Source organism: Phocoena phocoena, chromosome 3 (genome assembly GCF_963924675.1).
Source record: "Phocoena phocoena chromosome 3, mPhoPho1.1, whole genome shotgun sequence".
Classification (NCBI taxonomy): Eukaryota; Metazoa; Chordata; class Mammalia; order Artiodactyla; family Phocoenidae; genus Phocoena; species Phocoena phocoena.
The window spans coordinates 3,461,322-3,469,650 of NC_089221.1; positions in this window are offsets into that span (position 1 = coordinate 3,461,322).

Sequence of the window (8,329 nt, forward strand, 5' to 3'; positions counted from 1 at the left end):
CTGACAATCATAGTTGTTCAGTCCAACCTAAAGACATGAGGGCAGCCAAAAAATAAATAAATAAAAGTGTAACACACCAAACAACCGTTTCTAAGAGTGACCAAGAAGAATCAAGGGGTAGAAAAGCAACATATAAAAAGCAGATCCATACAGAATGGTGCCAACTGTCCTTTCAGGGCCCACAATGTGACTCGCTCAGGGGTCCAGCCCAGCCCCAGCATGAACTGTGCTGCAGGAATCAGGGTGACTGACCTTGAACACTACACAGGTGGAGGGGGTTCCCAGAAGCCACACCCTAAGGAGTGACATGTGTCACTACTTGGGACTTCAGTGGTTCATTCTTCCAGAGAACTTTGCGTGACTTTCCTTTCATTCAAACCACTGGGTCAGCTCCAAAAAGTGTGATTTTTAAATAATTAATGTTTTCTCACCCACATTATTTCTGGCAATACTCCTGACTAAATATGCCCACCTGAGTCATTCTCAACTTGAAATTTCCAAAATATCCACTCCCTCAACCTTAATTAACCATCCAATAGTAGCTCTCACTCATTTCTCTACCTCTCTATTTCCATATCCTGGCCTCTTCCTATTCTTTATTTCACTACAATCTTGTTTTTCCTTTAACTAAGACCACCGTTCCCTTGAAACTTGAAAGGAGGTAAAAACATTCTTCTTGTTAAATTAAATATCTCCTTGTTGAACTTTCACTTCTCATTCACTTGGCTTTTCTCCACTGTTACACCTATACCATTCCTCTTGAACTTTCTTCTTCTATCATGTTGCAAAGAGTATGTTCTCTTGTTTCTGTTCTTATTTTTCTGGCTATTCTTTAAAAAAATGTATTGCACATATTATTTTCTAGTGTTGCCTTAAATATTGCATTGGTTATCTATTGATGCATAACAAATTACCCCAAAACTTAGCAGCACCTGTATTATCCTACATGTTGTGGGTCAGGAATCTTGGCATGACTTAACTGAGTCCTCTCTTTCAGAGATTCTCACATGGTTGCAAGCAAGGTGTTGGCTGAACCTGAGGTCTCACCCAAAGGCTGAACTGGGGAGGAAGCTGATTTGAAGCTGGAATAGCTATTGGTAGAATTCAGTTTCTCAATGGCTTTTGGACTGAGAGCAATCCAAGAAGGCAATAGGGCTATTCTGCTAGCAAGAAGATAATAACTGTATTTTGTTACTTAATCAGAGATATAACATCCACACAACCCTGCTACCTTCTATTGGTTAGAAGCAATTTTATACATGGAGAGGGCATTATACAAGGCCATGGATACCAGGAGGCAGAGACAATGGGATCAATACTGGAGATAGCCTATGACAAATATTGTTTTTTCTGCTGTTCTGGGTTAAATACTTTTCTCACTGTATTCAGCTGTGTTTAACTATAACCTGTATTCTCTGTTGAATCATAAAAGTAACATTCATTTAAATACTATCATGAGTTCTGGTCCCCTTTTTCTAAATTTGGCCCCATTTTCTAAATATTGAGTTTGGGGAGGTGCCAGCACCTCCCCAAACTCAATATTTCCACGGCTGGACATGTCATCAGCTACTCCCTCCTACCCCTCACTTTGCCACCGCACACTCCACAAACCTCCTCTTGTTTCTACCAGTATATGTGCCACCTTGGTGACTTTCTAGCCAGTTGGTGACACAGAAATGTGAACATGAACATCATTGTTGACCACTATGTCTTCCTCATCTTACTAACATAACCACCAACATGGAAGTTCTAATCAAGAGCACCTCTGGATTCCATCTCCCATCTGGATACTCATCAGCACTCCCTTGGTGTAGATCACACACTTTTTGCCATGTCTGCTCAGATGTCACCCTACTGTGTCTCTAGTATCCCTGCCCATGTTATTGTTTCACACACCCCCACCATGTCACTCTAAAAAGCAAATATCATCACATTACCCTCTTGCTTAAGAATCCTTTATTAACACTCTATATCATCTTGATGGTGATGTCCAGACACCTTGAACATGGTAACAGGACCTCCACGGCCAGGTTCTATCTGTCTTTCTGGACTCATCTTCCCTCAAACCCCAGCTTCTATCTCCCCCAGCTAAGAGGAACCACTTGCACTTTTCTCAAAGTTTGGAATTTTTTTTGTATTTGCACACATACTTTTCACTGCCTGCACCACTTGTCCCTTCCTAAATGGCTTTATGTGGTCATCCCTAGGGGCTTTTCCTCTGGGATACTAAAACAGGCACTGCTTCCCCTTGTATCCTGGGCTTGCTTTTATCTGGGTACATATAGAACTGTATCATACACCACAATGTAAAAACAGGTCTGCTTTTTTTAGGTTGTTTGTTTTTTGTTTCTTTGTTTTCCACACCTTGACATACTTGTAGGCAGGTTTCTTATTTCACTTATTTCTCCATCTCAAATATTGAGCCCTGTGCCCTATATATCTGATAGTATTAAATAAGCATTTAATTGGTTTTGAATGGTTTAATACCCTTTCAAGTGCACCATTTAACCCTACACTCTCAAAAATTCCATCATGTCCCATTAACTACTGGGGAAGATGATTCTGTCAAGTTCATCAGATGAATTCTATTTACTGAAATTGACATGTGTGGGAATAAATTAGTACCCAGAAAAAGAAAAAAAGAGGAATTAAGTATAGATGCAAATGTACAATTTGATTATCTACATACTTTTCCCCTTAGACAATCATATGGTTTAGCATTTAGTTTATTTTAAAAAGCAAAATAAAATATACTCTACTACTTTCCAAGAGGCAGAAATTAGGTAATAGAAAAATAAAGCAACCAAAATATTGGTTATACATCAGTGTTGAGATTTTAGGCCACATCCTATAAGTGATTCCAGTAAAATACCATTGGAATTTCTACCATTTATAAACTGGATTTGACAAAATAATTGTTAGCAAGATTTTCAGGTGAAAAACCTTCTAAAGAACTAGCTCCTAGAAAAGTTTTGAGATATAGACATGATAATTTTATTTTACCTAAAGACTATCTAGCAGTAAATTTAAATATTCTATTATTTTAGAGGGATGTAATTGCAAATAATTTTAGAAAAAAATTTAGTTAGGAACCCAAGCCACCTTATTAACAATGCTTAAGTAATGACCATTTTTAAAGTCTGAACTGATGATTCAGACACAGAAAGACAATGTTACAAACATTTGTTTCAGTTGAGTGCTTAGGCCTGCCTGTAAGAAAATATTCTCTGTTCTATCCTGGGAATTTATTTCTTCTAGCAGCTGAACTCAGCTATGAAGTTATATATAAATAGATGATATCTGAAGTTTTGAAACTCTAAATAAGGTTCATAAGGAAATTATTTTTTACTTCTTTCAACCATATTGTATGATACTACGGCATCTTTTCTGTAGAGTGAATGCATGCTTTTTCAAATGTTTCAACTGAATTAACAAAAGTATGCATTTTAGCATAAGTATCTCCTTCAGAACTTGATTTCAAAAGTATATCTAAGTAACTTAAACTCTGTATTTATTATCTTGAATAGAAACACAGAGGATTATCATTCAAAAATTTCACAATATGCTCTGATCCATGGTGTGTCCCTAACTTACGACGGGCCTTTTAAAAGAGATCATCCTTCTAGGCACAGACACGGCTCCCAATTGAAACTGGAGGATGTGAGCGTCTCTGTAAGGCTCTGCACATGCAGGCTTCCATCATGCACTTAAGCCAGCAGTGTGGCTCTCTTCATGGATTTTCTTAATCAGTTCATCTCCATTCAGGAATGTAAAAAGAATTTAAAATAGCTTTACTTGGACTGCAAAACTGGGCAAGAAAAGATTATAACAAATCTTTTCAGAATTTCTATTATGTTTCAATTGGTCTTTTTAAAAACTGGGGTGGGGGAAGGTGAAAAGAAAACTTTAAGCGGCACTTAGAAAAGGTTTCAAATTTGGCTGAATATAGGTTTTTGTTTTAGCCACAAATGCAAATAGAATAAGCCAACAAATAAGTTTTCCTTAATCTTTGAAAATTATAAAGGCACACATGAAAACCTATTTACTAGAACCTTGTCAATGTAGTAAATGGGAAGGATAACTAATTTTAATAAAGCTTAACTATTAATGGAGTCAAGTCTTCCGGAATTGTATAGTGAGTAGCTCGGCAAATCCTCTGCCACAAAGTCAATGATCATATTGGGCAAAATTCATTTCAGGACTCTAGACATTAACCAAATGTATACAAAAATTAATAAGCAATCATTCAAGAAAAACTATCCAACCTTGAGTAAGAGCAGTGGAACTCTGTGTCCTTCTTGTCTAGAAATGTTCCCATCTCACTCTTGATTCATTAGCACAGGGATTTTTGGGAGCGTTGACCTGTGAGCTCAGTAGCTTTGCTGCTGGAAGAAACTGACTGGAACAGAGCACAGAAAAACCCATGTCCATGGTGGTCATTGGAAACAACAGCCATATTAGTGGAAAACAAATGGGGAAACAAATGGTACAGTCTTAGTTGTGATCCTGACTGGGGCAAGAAACAGATCAGCAGGCTAGCCAGAAATTTAGCAGGGAGATATAATCAATAAGGCATATGGAGCCTTTATAAGCTTTCTAAGGTCCCACATAACTCTGGCAGTCTAAAAGTTTCAGGGGAAAATAACTTGGGACAGACTTTTTAACAGCCTAGTTTGAATGTGCTCTCCAACGTACACACAGATCCATCAGCAAATCATGTAAGTCTTGTTGGCTCAAGGTATTTGAACAAATCCACTAAAGAATCATTGATTGATGACTAAGCTATGCTGATATAACATGACCCAAAAATTAAATTAAAATCAAAATTTAAAATAAAAATAAGAATTAAACAACAAAAACTCAGCAGAGACATTGGTGGCTGCACACTGCTAGACAGACAGACTTTATAGAATATATCCAGGGAAGTTATTGATCAGGTAAAAAAATCAACAACAATGATTTCCAGCGTGGATATGGGTAGATCCCAGGGTGAGATAAGAATCCAGAATTATGACATTATTACCTACAGTATCCAATTTTTAAGAAATATATCTATGAGACATTCAAAGAAACAGGAACAAAATTAGTCAATTGAGAATTTCTCTGAGGGGGTCCAGATGTTGGACTTAGAAAGAAAATTTATGGTCACAATGACTCATCAAATAGAAATCATCAAATATAAAATAAAGGAATGTATATCACAGAAAATAATGATGTAGGTACTGTGGAGACAATAAATTTGAGATATTAGGAGAAAAGTATCAATGAAATTCATGATATATCAATAGAAATTATTTAATTTGAAGAACAAAAAGTAAATGCATGAAGAAAAATGGGCAGGTGAGATAGGCAGCTAAAACACAGATCTAATCATAAGGTTACAGAATATTTCCCCTCTGTACAATTTTTCACTCCATCAACAAGTCTCCAGTATAATAACAGAGCATCACAGATGAAAGAACTACAATATGCAGACCCTCTCTAAGAAGGAGTAATTAGGAAAAACTCAACTCAAGAAAAGAGACAAACACAAGGACTCTATGGGGCACTGAAGCCTCTGTCACCTACAGCCACAGCAAGCATTTAAAATAGCCCAGTTCCTAGTTGAATTAACAAATCTTCACACTGAAGGCCTATTAACTCATTTCCTAATACCTGATGCAGTATGCCTGGCTTTCAACAAAAAATAATTACAAGTCATGTCAAAAGGCAAGAAGAAAACACAATCTGAAGAGACAAAGCAGTCATAAGAAGCAGACTCAGATATGCCACAGGTATCAGAGTATTCACACAGGGAACTTTAAAAGACCATGATTAATATGTTGAGAGATTTAATGGAAAAGGTAGACACTATGCAAGAACAGATGGACAGTGTAAACAGAGATGGGATGACCTAAGCATGATCAAGAAGAGATGCTAGAAATCAAGCACACTGTAATAGAAACAGAGAATTCCTGACAGATACATCCTTAGACTGGGTATGACCAAGAACTGAAATAGTAAACTTGAAGATATGTCAATAGAAGCTTCTCAAACTGAAATGCAAAGAAAATAAAGAATGAAAAAAATAAAAAACACATAACATTCAAGAATCATGGGGCAATTTCAAAGTGCATAGTCAAAGTATAGTTGGAATTCCATATGAGAAAAGAAAATGGGATGAAAAAAATATTTGAAGTAATAATTGCTTAACCTTCTAATATTAATAACACACCAAACCACAGATGAAGGAAGCTCAGGGAACACCAGCAGTTTAAATACCACTATATATATATATATATATATATATATATATATATATATATATATATATATATATATGCGTAGGCATATCTAATTCAAATTGCAAAGAACTGTGGACAAAGACAAAATCTTGAAAGGAAGATAAATGGGGAAAGTATTTTACCATAGAAGAACAAGACTATGAATTACAGCAGACATCTTATTGGGTGCTGTATAAGCAAGAAGAGAGTGAAATGAAAACTGCAGCATATGGGTAAGTAAAATGTAGATAGTATAATCTTTTCAACAAATGTTGCTGGTAGAATTGAACATTTATATGCAAAAAGTAAATGGATAAAAATAAATATATATGTGGATGTGTGTGTGTGTGTGTGTATATATATATATATACACACCACACACACACACACACACACACACACATACACAAACTTAGACACCAATCATGTACTTTTCACAAAAATTAACTCAAAATGGATCATAGACCTGACTATAAAATGCAGAATTATAAAATTCTTACAGTACATAGGAGACAAGCTAGTTGTCCTTGGGTTTGGCGATGAGTTTTTTAGATCAGTACTACCCAGAAAAGAAAAAAATAATACTCTAGTTTTCATCAAAACCAAAACTTTCTGCTCTGCTAGACACTGTTAGGAGAATGAAAAGACAAGCCACAGATTGGGAGAAAACATTTGTAAAACACCTATTTATAAAGGACTTTTATCCAAAATATAAAAAGAACTCTTGGGCTTCCCTGGTGGAGCAGTGGTTGGGAGTCTGCCTGCCAATGCAGGGGACACGGGTTCGTGCCCCGGTCCAGAAGGATCCCACGTGCCTCGGAGTGGCTGGGCGCATGAGCCATGGCCACTGAGCCTGCGCGTCTGGAGCCTGTGCTCCACAATGGGAGAGGCCACAACAGTGAGAGGCCTGCGTACCACAAAAAAAAAAAAAAAAAAAAAAAAAAGAACTCTTAAAACTTAAAAATAAGTAATAATAAATGACACAATTAAAAAGCGAGCAAAAGATATGAATAGACACTTCATCCAAGAAGAGAACAGTGTTTCAAATAAGTACTTGAAAAGATGCTCATTATTATTTGTCATTAGTGGAATGCAAATTAAAACAACAGTGAAATACCACCACGTATCTTATTAGAATGGTTAATTTTTTAAAAAATGAAATGATACAATACTAATTGCTGGTGCAAACTCTCATTCACTGACGGTCACTTTGGAAGATGGTTTGATAGCTTCTAACAAAAGTAAACACTTTTACCATGTGATCTAGAAATCTTACTCCTAGATATTGACCCAACAGATTTGAAAACTTATATCCACACAGAAACTTGCAAAACGTGTCTATAGCAGCTTTATTTATAATCATCAAAACCTGGAAGGAACCAAGACATCCCTCAAATTTAATGAATAAACAAATTGTGGCATATCCATACAATGAAATATTATTCATCACTCAAAAGAAATAAACTATCAAGCCACAGAAAGACACAGATGAATCTTAAATGCATATTGCTGGGAGAAAGAAGTCAGTACGATAAGGCTATATATATTGAATTATGTCACTTATACAACATCCTGGGGAAAAGTCCAACTTTTTATAGAGATAACAATAACAGTACCATTTTCCAGGAGTTCAAGGAAAAGGAGGAGGATTGAATAGGTGAACCATAGGTTCACTATTTTTCATGATGGTAAAACTGTTTGTTATAATGCTGTAAAGGTTTATCCATGACATTGTGACAAACCCCATAGAACTTGACAGTAAAAAAGTGAATCATACGGCATGAAAATTAAAAAAAATAATTGAAGATATTGTGGGATCACAGCATGTGATGAGAAAAAGCAATATAAGTGTGGTAAAATGTGTGAAACAAATTCACTGCAAGGGGTGAAAAAAACGTGATGACCTGGTAACTTGGAGAAAGAATGAGGTCCATAAAACTGAAGGCGAAATGAGTTGCACACCTGCACTTTACCCTAGTGGATGGAGTCTTTCTTTTCTTCCCCTGCACAGGGCTGTGGGCTAACATTTCTGATAGCCCTATACCTGTGTACTCAGATGGAAGAAA